General features: G+C 47.3%; 1 long non-coding RNA gene across 2 annotated transcripts; it reads right to left on the minus strand.

The window, feature by feature from the left end:
- Positions 1-157: 157 nt before the first annotated feature.
- LOC129649697 (uncharacterized) lies at positions 158-2,916 on the minus strand. Of its 2 annotated transcripts, none has more exons than XR_008713221.1 (3): positions 2,513-2,655; positions 1,609-2,098; positions 158-1,062 (listed from the first exon to the last, which is right to left on the minus strand). It is a non-coding gene; the product is annotated as an uncharacterized LOC129649697 (long non-coding RNA). The 2 variants fall into 2 exon arrangements; XR_008713220.1 differs by lacking the exon at positions 2,513-2,655 and adding an exon at positions 2,741-2,916 and having other exon boundaries at positions 161-1,062.
- Positions 2,917-9,869: the final 6,953 nt, after the last annotated feature.

Genomic DNA, 9,869 nt, shown 5'->3' on the forward strand with positions numbered 1-9,869 from the left:
AGCTCTTCAGCATTGAATGTCACCAGCCCATCCGTGGGGCTGGTGGGAACTCTGTAATCAAAATTTGGGAAATCACTAAACTCTTTGCATGCTGAATAGCTATTTATATATTATATAAATAAAATAAATAAATAAATAAAATATATAAATATATATATCTCACAAATGCAGGCCACATATCAAATCCAGCTTTGCTTTTTTTTTTTTTTAAACAAACGAATAAACTTAATAAAATGAACATTGGAGAGGGTATTTGGAAAGACGTCTATTTAAATTTTTATTACACATTTGATGTTAAAAACAAAGAATGACTTAGATAAAACGTATAAATAAATAAATATATATAAACACACACACAGTACAGATTACACTTTATTAGAAGACACATTAGCGAACGGGATATGAAACGTCAAGTGTTTTGTTATATAGCATGGACATTTTATTTTACATATTGGAACATAAAGCCATTTTACAACTGTGAAGTGTGTGGATGCTCTTTACTCCTGACTTGTCATTTCTTGGCTCTGCCACAGTCTCTGCTTCCCCTCTTCCTCATTGAGTTTCTCAAGGGCCAGGGGGAGCCCTTAGTGCCTCTGTGCATTTGTAACCTGGAGCCTCTGAGCTTAGAGGGAAGTAATTTAGGACCAAGGGAGCAATCGTACCTTTGATCTCACCCTACTCCCCAGATGATGGGTCTGGATTCCGGGGCCCACGAAAACCCCATAAGGGCAGGGAGACAGTATACAAGAATCTGTCACCTTTGAGTAGTGGACCCACAACCTTGCAATGTGGGGGAAGTATGCTCACAGGTGGGGAGTTCTTGGTGGCATCTGTGTGGCTGCTTCAGACAAGGAACTGAAGAGCTGGTTGGAGTCAGAGCCTGCGGCTTCCTGGAACAACAGTCAATGTGTGTGCCCATCAACCCCCTGCACCTCACCCCCTAGAGGAGGAATTGAGGCTTGGCAGAGACCGCCATTTGTCCAGTCCTCTGCCAAATCCTTGAAGTTTGGTCTTAAGATGGGGTTAAAAAAAGGAGACAAAATCCAGTCCAGGTTCACAGTCCTAAATGAGAAGAGAAACTGATGTCCGAAGGTGTATTGGGTCTCCCTCCTAACAACTCCTCACCTCTTTGGCTCCCTATCCTTCCTGGCTCCTTTTCCAAAACTGCTCACTGTCACCCACCATCTCCAGGAGGGAGCCAGGGAAGAGAAGACAAGGGTAAGGGGTACCCTGTAAATCCTTGTCCTCAGCAGGATTAAGATGAAATTTCCTGCTGGGTAGACATCAACCTTGTCTCCTATTTCCCCAGAGTCCTCTCCTGTGGCCCTGGGATTGTTCTCTGGCAGGACTTCTCCCTGCAGAAGGAAGCCACGCTCCTTCTTCATTTTTGCTGCTGTCTTCCCAGATGGCTCAGTGGTAAAGGATCCACTGGTTAATGCAGGAGATACAGGTTCATTCCCTGGATTGGGAAGGTTCCCTGGAGGAGGAAATGGCAAACCACTCCAGTATTCTTGCCTAAAGAATCCCATGGACAGAGGAGCCTGGCGGGCTACAATCCATAGGGTCGCAAAGAGTTGGACATGACTGAATGCACACATACACACCCACCTTGTTGGTCACAGAGAAAAACTTAACTGAACTTGGCCCAGAGGACAGGGAAGTGGGGGCTCTTCCTAACATACACCTGCTCTGCTCTTTTCTTTCTGGGTGCAGATGGCATTCTGGAATACTCCACACCTTCTAGAGGACTGGGAGCTTGATGTGTGTTCCCAGGCTCTCTCCAGACACATAGTTGCCTGAGTTTGAGGTAAAGAAAGCCGCTTCTTAAGAGAGATTTTGTCTTTAGGCAGCCCGCAGCTTCCTACCAGCTTTTCTGGGAAGCATGAGGTCCGTGGACTTCCCCACCTGGGCAGGGCTAGAACAGGGCCTGCAGTGGGATTTGTGGAACTTTCCTGCCCCTTTGAATCAACAAGTCAATAAAAAGGGGGCACATGGGATCCCCTGGAACAAAGGGCACCATTCAGTAGCGCCAACAGGTCATACATCATCAAGCCAGAAACCTGCCACATGAAAAGTGGCTGCTGCAGCGGTGCCCTGCCTGGGAAGGGAAAAAAAAAAGAAAAAAAAACGAACGTTCAACTGTGAGCCATAGGCAGGCAGGCTGCCCCCCCAACACCCTGCCCTGCCCTCGGTCAAACTCCCCCCCACTCCCAACAGGGCCCTCTTCTCAGCCCAGGGCCAGGCCCCAGGAGAAACTGGACCAGACTCCCAGCCTCAACTCAGCCATCCAGTTCCCGGCCAACAGCAGAAGAGCCTGGGATCATTGAAGGGAGAACGCAAAGATGAAGCTGGGTCAGGCTGACAAATTGTTAAAAAACCAAACCAACTTGCAGCCTCTGCTGGGCCTCAAGGGGTCAAGAGGCCTCGCCTCTTCCCACTAATGGAGCCTCCTGAAGGAGTAGCAGCCCCAGCCATGCAGTGTCTTATCTTACAACATAAAATTAAAACCCACTTAAAAGGCCGGAGGGCATGTTAACATTCCCCCTGCTGTCTAATTGAAGTAGTTCCCAGCGCAAAGGATTTCACTTGAAAGATGTCTGCCTCCAGGCCAGGTTTCTCCTGCTTGGTGACCAGGGGGAGGGAATGGGGAAGGAGAGAGCTTCATTTCAAAGACTAGGCGGGAAAATCTGGGGTCCCGCGGGCCGAACTCCCCCACCCCCCGCACCCCGCCCCGCCTTACAGGCGGCAGGTGGCAACAGCAAAGTTTTTTTTAATTTACAAATTCATTAGCAGAGATGTCAGCAGAGGCCAGACTCGTGACAAGAAGCCCTGGTAATGATTCAAATATGGCCCCCAGCAAAACCTGGCAGTTCCCGAGGCCTAGAGATCTCTATTGGGTCCGCCCCCCGCCCTCCTATGCAAATACATTACAGGTCTCCAAGGCATACGGAATCAATCACGGACATCCTGTAAAGGTGATGAACTTGCACTGGCCATCCTGAGTAATGGGAACCAGTCAGCCCCAAAGCCGGCTGCGACTGAAAGCCAAGGTGACAGCTATTAAGCAATTGTGTGCAGAACAAAACGGCAAAGGGGCCGGGCAATCAATTCAATTTCGATGGGCAACCCGAGCCACAGCCGCGTCTGTCGCAGCTGATTAGAGAGGGCCCCGCCGGAGCTTTCAGGGCGAGCCCATCAGAGATCAGAAACAGGCCCGGATGAAAAGGGAAAGAACCGTCTCCTGAGAAGCAGGCGATGAAGGACTCTGTTTTATGTGACTGTGTGCTCCCATCTCTCCTTGAAGAAAGAGTTGGGGGAAGAAAAAAAAAAAAGTGAGCAGTTTGGAGATTAGATAGTTTTCTTTTCAGTCATTTATCATGATGAAGGAAAGTAGACAGGGCAGGGGCCGAAAAATCTCCAGTGGGATTTCTGCGAAGTCTCACTAAGAAGGACCAGGTTTATGCTTTGCCGCTCCAGCAGCCCCTGGTTATTACCACAGCCTGACGGGGTCTGCAGAGCGTCCACAGTCCCTCTTCTCTAACAAGAGCAAACAGGCCCTGGTACTCTGAGGATCACAGAAATTCTCCTGCAGAAACCCCAAACCACCAAATTGTATCATTTGAGAAAATTAAAGCCCGAGTTGGAATCATGCAGAGGGCAGGAAAATGGGAAAGATGAGATGAGGTTGTGCAAAGTGCCGGCAGGTTAGGCCCCTGCTGGGCGCCCCTCCCCAGGTACCTGGGTCCCTTGCAGGGCAAGAAGGGCCCTGCTGGGTTTGCCCGCCGTCACCACTGACCCCGGGTTGATGGCGAACCCTGGAAGCCTGCTGGAGAATTCTAGGCTTGTGCTTGGTTCTCTGGTGCCAGGGGTTTAGGGGACTTAGAGCAAGGGCATCCTCGGGCACAGAGGCTGTGAGAGAGACTGGCCATAGGACCGCGGGGGGGACGGGAGAAGCTCGTCAGCAGATGGGATGCAGAAGCTGGATGGGGAGGTCGATCTCAGAGCCCAGGGAGAGGAGTGAACCGCTGGGCCAGGAGGGCTCAGGGCTGGGGCAGGCCTGAGAGAAGGGAGAAAGGACTGGCTTGGAAAATGAGAGCCGTGGGTGCCCATGATCAGATCATTCTTTTTTTTTTTAATTGAAAAATAATTTTATTGGTGTATAATTGCTTTATAGTGTTAGTTGTGTTCATTTCTGCTGTACAACAAAGTGAATCAGCCATGTACGCATATATATCTACTCCCTCTTGAATCTCCCTCCTACCACCTCCACCCATCAGATCGCTCTTAAGTGAAGGACAAATGATTAATGAACTTGAACAAGAAGAACCTCCCTAATAATTGAAAATGCAATTTAAAGTGATAATATACTGCTTTTGTCTAACAAGTAAATCAACATTTAAGAAAAGATGTGGGTAGCCTATTTTAGCCCTTGCTGGCAGGAGAACAGATTGCTATAGTTTTTCTGGAAAAAGCAATTTGGTAGTGTGCACAAAGACTCTAAAAGTGTTCATATCCTAAAGAAAATAACCAGAAATGTGGACATAGCTTAATGTTCTATAATGTTCATTGTGGTTATTATTTTTAATAGCTCCGAATCGGCAGAGAGTAAATTATGGTTAAGTAAATTATGATATACTCAGATTCTGGAATATGATGTAGTAATTGACCCTGTGTTTACAAAATGTGTTTAGTGGCATGGGGAAATGATTTAAAAACTAAGTGAAAAAAGAGGATTGTAATATAGTGTATGAGCTTCCCAGGTGGTGCAGTGGTGAAGAATCTGCCTGCCAATGCAGGAGACACAAGAGATGCCAGGTCGATCCCTGGGTTGAGTAGATTCCCTGGAGGAGGAAATGGCAGCCCACTCCAGGATTCTTGCTGGGATAATCCCACAGACAGAGGAGCCTGGTGGGCTACCATCCATGGGGTCACAAAGAGTCAGACATGATTGAACACTATAGAACAGAATGTAGAATATGATCTCAATAGTACTAGAAAATGAAAAAAATATTGCACAAACTATAGATCATTAAACATCAACAAGATCAAGAAATATATAAATATATACCTCCATGATATATGGACTTCCCTGGTGGCTCAGACCGTAAAGCATCTGCCTACAATGCGGGAGACCCGGGTTCAATCCCTGGGTTGGGAAGATCTCCTGGAGATGGAAATGGTAACCCACTCCAGTATTCTTGCCTGGAAAATCCCATGGACCGAGAAGCCTGGTAGGCTACAGGCCATGGGGTTGCAAAGAGTTGGACACGACTGAACGACTTCACTTTCACTTTTCCATGCTATATTATGTGAAAAAATTTCTGAGTAATATGTATGGCTTCCGATTTGTGTGAAATATAAAACAAAACCTCTGCATATGTGTGCACATATGTGTGTGCAACTTCTGTGTGTGGTATGTGAGTCTATATGCTTGTGAGCGATGTGTGAACCTGTGATATGTATTGGTGTGTATATGTGTGTGTGTGTTTGATGGAGCACAGGAACAATTTAGGAAGGATTGTTTTCTGATAGTTTCTTCATACATCTCTGTTTTGTTTGACTTGTTACAATAAGCATGCACTACTTTCAAAATGAAAAGACTTAGAGAAAAAAGGAAAATGTTAGGGTTATCAAAGTGCCTGAAATAGAAGAGGGAAGAGTGAAAGAAACTGCGCCCAAATACTATGGATGGAAGTCAAGAGGCCTGAGACTGACTTCCAGGCCCTCCCGTCACTCGCTTTCCTCCTGACCCTGGGATCTCCCTCCTAGACACCCCTTCCTCCATCTAGGCCTTTGACGCTGCTCTTGTGCAAGGTCTGGGGCATTCGCCTTCTCATTTATTCATTCATACATCCATTTTTTTTATTGAAGTACAGTTAATTTACAACGTGTCCACTTCAGGTATACAGCAAAGTGATTCAGTTATATCTATGCACACACACATACACACACATATATATACTCAGGTGCTCAGTCGCTAAGTCTTGTCTGACTCTTTTGTGACCCCATGGACTGTAGCCCGCCAGGCTCCTCTGTCCATGGGATTTCCCAGGCAAGGGTACTAGAGTAGATTGCCATTCCTTTCTCCAGGGGATATTCCGACACAGGGACAGGCGCTTCAGTCATGTCTCAGCTGATAAAGAATCTGCCTGCAGTGCAGGAGACCTGGGTTCGTTCCCGGGGTTGGGAAGATCCCCTGGAGAAGGGAATGGCTACCCACTCCAGTATTTTGGCCTGGAGAATTCCATGGACTGTATGGTTCATGGAGTCACAAAGAGTTGGACACGACTGAGTGACTTTCACTTTCATATATGTGTATAATTTTCAGATTCTTTTCCATTACAGATTATTATAAGATATTGAATATAGTAACCTGTGCTACACGGTAGGTCCTTATTGTTTATCAGTTTTATATACCAGCTGGTAGGTGGTAAAGAATCTGCCTGCAATTCAGGAGACCCCGGTTTGATTCCTGGGTCAGGAAGATCTTCTGGAGAAGGGATAGGCTACCCATTCCAGTATTCTTGGGCTTCCCTTGTGGCTCAGATGGTAAAGAATGTGTCTGTCATGTGGGAGACCTGGGTTCAACCTCTGGGTTGGGAAGATCCCCTGGAAAAGGGAATAGCTACCCACTCCAGTATTCTGGCCTGGAGAATTCCAAGGACAGAGGAGTCTGGCGGCCTATAGTCCATGGGGCCGCAAAGAGTCAGACACGACTGTGTAATTTCACTCTCACTTTTCACTCTTCTCACTAACTGCTCTCCCTCAATGATGCTGACTATTTCCACGGCTTCCTTCATCAACAAACACCGATGCATCTCAAGTCTAACCTCACTTCCCTGGATGGTGCTACTTAAGAAATGTCAGGATCTCCGACTCCGCCAGTTCACTCTTGAACCCATTCCCACCCTCCAGGCTCCCCCTCCCCTTCTACTTTTGGGTAAATGGCACCCCCTCAGCTGACTTACCACCTGCCCACCCCAAACATTTGTGGAATTAGGTAGATTCTACTTTGTAAAGAGTGCCTGCTGCTGCTGCTAAGTCACTTCAGTTGTGTCCGACTCTGTGTGACCCCATAGACGGCAGCCACCAGGCTCTCCGTCCCTGGGATTCTCCAGGCAAGAACACTGGAGTGGGTTGCCATTTCCTTCTCCAATGCATGAAAGTGAAAAGTAAAAGTGAAGTCACTCAGTCGTGTCCGACTCTTCGCAACCCCGTGGACTGCAGCCTACCAGGCTCCTCCATCCATGGGATTTTCCAGGCAAGAGTACTGGAGTGGGGTGCCATTGCCTTCTCCGAAAGAGTGCCTACATCCGTGCAATTTTTCTCTCTTCCATTAGGCCTGGCTTGTCTGCCCAGCAGCAAAGCCTTAGGTCTGGGCTGCCAGCTGTGTGAGGCTGCAGAGCTTCGGGCTGTTGTAAAGAGTCCATCTTGGGGTGAAGGCTGTTCAGATACGTGGAGTCAGGGAACTGCCCAAGCAGGAGACAGGAGGCCACTCAAGGAAAGCAATGTTGCCTTCACTGGGGACTCTGCTTGCAGCTTGAAGTGGCTTGAGTCCTCTGCTCCTGGCCACTGTCGTGGGTGAAATGAGAAAGCAGGGCACTCCTGCAGCTCAGGTTCAGGGTCACAGCCCGGCCCCCAGGGTCACAAGCTATCTGAGAACCTCCTGCCTTGACAGGCGGACACCCACAGCGATGCTCTGGCTGGCAGCTCTCTGTCATCTCATCCAGTTACTACCTCGGGGCAAATAAGCGCCTGTAGTACTAGATCCCAGCCTCCACTCTCTGTTGTCTTTACATCTCTTTCTCCTTTGGGGAATTCCAAACTATCCTCTCCCCTAAACTCTTCTGTGAGACCACTCTGCCTCTGCCAAGAAGGGACTGGCCTTGTTTCTCGCTAAAGAAGAGAAAAACCAAACCAAGGTGAGAAGCCCCCAGACATGGCCTCCTACACAAGCCTCTGAGAGAAGGCGCGTGCCTGGGCAGTGACGGTGCTCCTTAGTCCCCCGTGCCCTCACACCCCGTGCCCTCACACCTCGACCTCTGTCCCACGCAGGTGCTGGCGTGAGCAGGGGAGTTGTTCTCACCATCCTGCCTGCACAATCAACTATGGAGCTAGCTTGGCTCCTCACTGTCTTCTGATCGGAAACGTCTCTTTTTTATAGTTGCTTTACAGTCCTGTGCTAGTTTCTAATCTGCATATGTCCATATACTTCCTTCCATTCAGGGCACCTACCATAGTGCATTAAGTAGAGTTCCCTGCGCTATACAATATGTTCTCATTCGTTGTCTATTTCATTTGTTGTTTCTATTGTTGTTTAGTCGTGTCCAACTCTTTGCAACCCCATGGACTACAGCCTAGCAGGCTCCTCTGTCCATGGGATTTCCCAGGCAGCATACTGGAGTGGGGTGTCATTTCCTTCTCCAGGGGATCTCCTCAACCCAGGAATCAAACCCGCATCGCCTGCATTGGCAGGCAGATTCTTTACCACTGAGCTACCTGGGAAGCCCTTATCTATTTTATACACAATATCAATAGTGTACACGTGTCAATCTCAATCTCTTAATTCTTCCCACCCCCCTCCACTTTCCCCGTGGTATCAAGATATTTGTTCTCTATGTCTGTGTCTCTATTCCTGTCTAATTTGAAACTTCTTCAGGCTTGGGTCTAAGGAATTGGGAGACTTTTCTAAATATGATTTACTGAATAATTTGTGGCACTGAAATTTACAATCGTTTCCACCAACCACAACCCCCCACCCACACTGGGCCATGAACTTGGGTTATCTGTTGCCTCCCAGCTGATAAAGGAAGGGGCTGTCATTGCATTAGGCTTCATCTTCTCCACGAGGCTGGGTCAGCTTGGTCCAAACGAACAGTCGGTAAATAATCCAAATACCTTTAAAACAACTGTTTAAAGTGTTTTGGGCTATGGCCCCAAGCCCCACACGGTGTGGGTGGCAAAGTCAGGGTGATTTCCTTGCTTTCCAACTCCTGCTCACAACATGCTGTCTTGGGATGACCTAGAAGAGAGTCACTTTTTGTTTTGGAGTCGCTTTTCCTTTACACCAAGAATTCCTTGTTAGGGTGCCTGAAGCGAGGGCTGGGTGTCAAATGACATGGCTCCATTAAGAATGATGGAAACTATGTGAGCTGCTTTTAATAGCATCAAATACAGCGCAGCAGTCTTCCTTTTCCTTAGACCCCACGTGCTGAAGGCCCGGTGCACGTGCTCTGTAGCCCAACTAAAAAGTCAGGGGCTGCCTCTTCTGGGCAGTTGATGGACTGAATGTACTCCAAACACAGCACTGAAGGGCAGGCATTAAGCTCCAGGCTGTCACACTGAAGACCCTAATGTAATTTTCTAGCCCAAGAAAAGGAGCTTTTGGCTTCTTTCTACATCAGTGTAGATCTGTGAAAAGGGCTAGGGACCTAGCGTGAGGAGATGTTGGTCCTGGAGTCAGTTTAGTCACATGCGGGCTGTGTGACTTGCTCTCTTTCTGAGCCTCCGTTTCCTTTTTCCACACAGCTCCTCATATCCTTTGCACCACTGGAAGTCTGTGATTCCATCAATAATGTCTAGAGTCATGAATTTCCTAGTTACACTTAGCACTCTGTCTGAATCTATAGTAGGACTCTCCAAAGTAGGGTAACAGAAGGAAATACTACAACTTTTTTCTTTTCTTTTTTATGGAGGGTAGGGTTTATTTTAGGGTAGGCTCCAATATTTTAAAACAATCATGCAACTATTGTATTTTTTAAAAATAAAGTGCTTCTGTTTAAAGTCTTCTTAAAATATATTTTTAAGATTTTTTTTTGATTAGGATATTTTTTTAAAGTCTCTATGGAATTTATTATGATATTGCTTCT

This window comes from Bubalus kerabau, chromosome 4 (assembly GCF_029407905.1).
Source record: "Bubalus kerabau isolate K-KA32 ecotype Philippines breed swamp buffalo chromosome 4, PCC_UOA_SB_1v2, whole genome shotgun sequence".
NCBI classification, from domain to species: domain Eukaryota; kingdom Metazoa; phylum Chordata; class Mammalia; order Artiodactyla; family Bovidae; genus Bubalus; species Bubalus kerabau.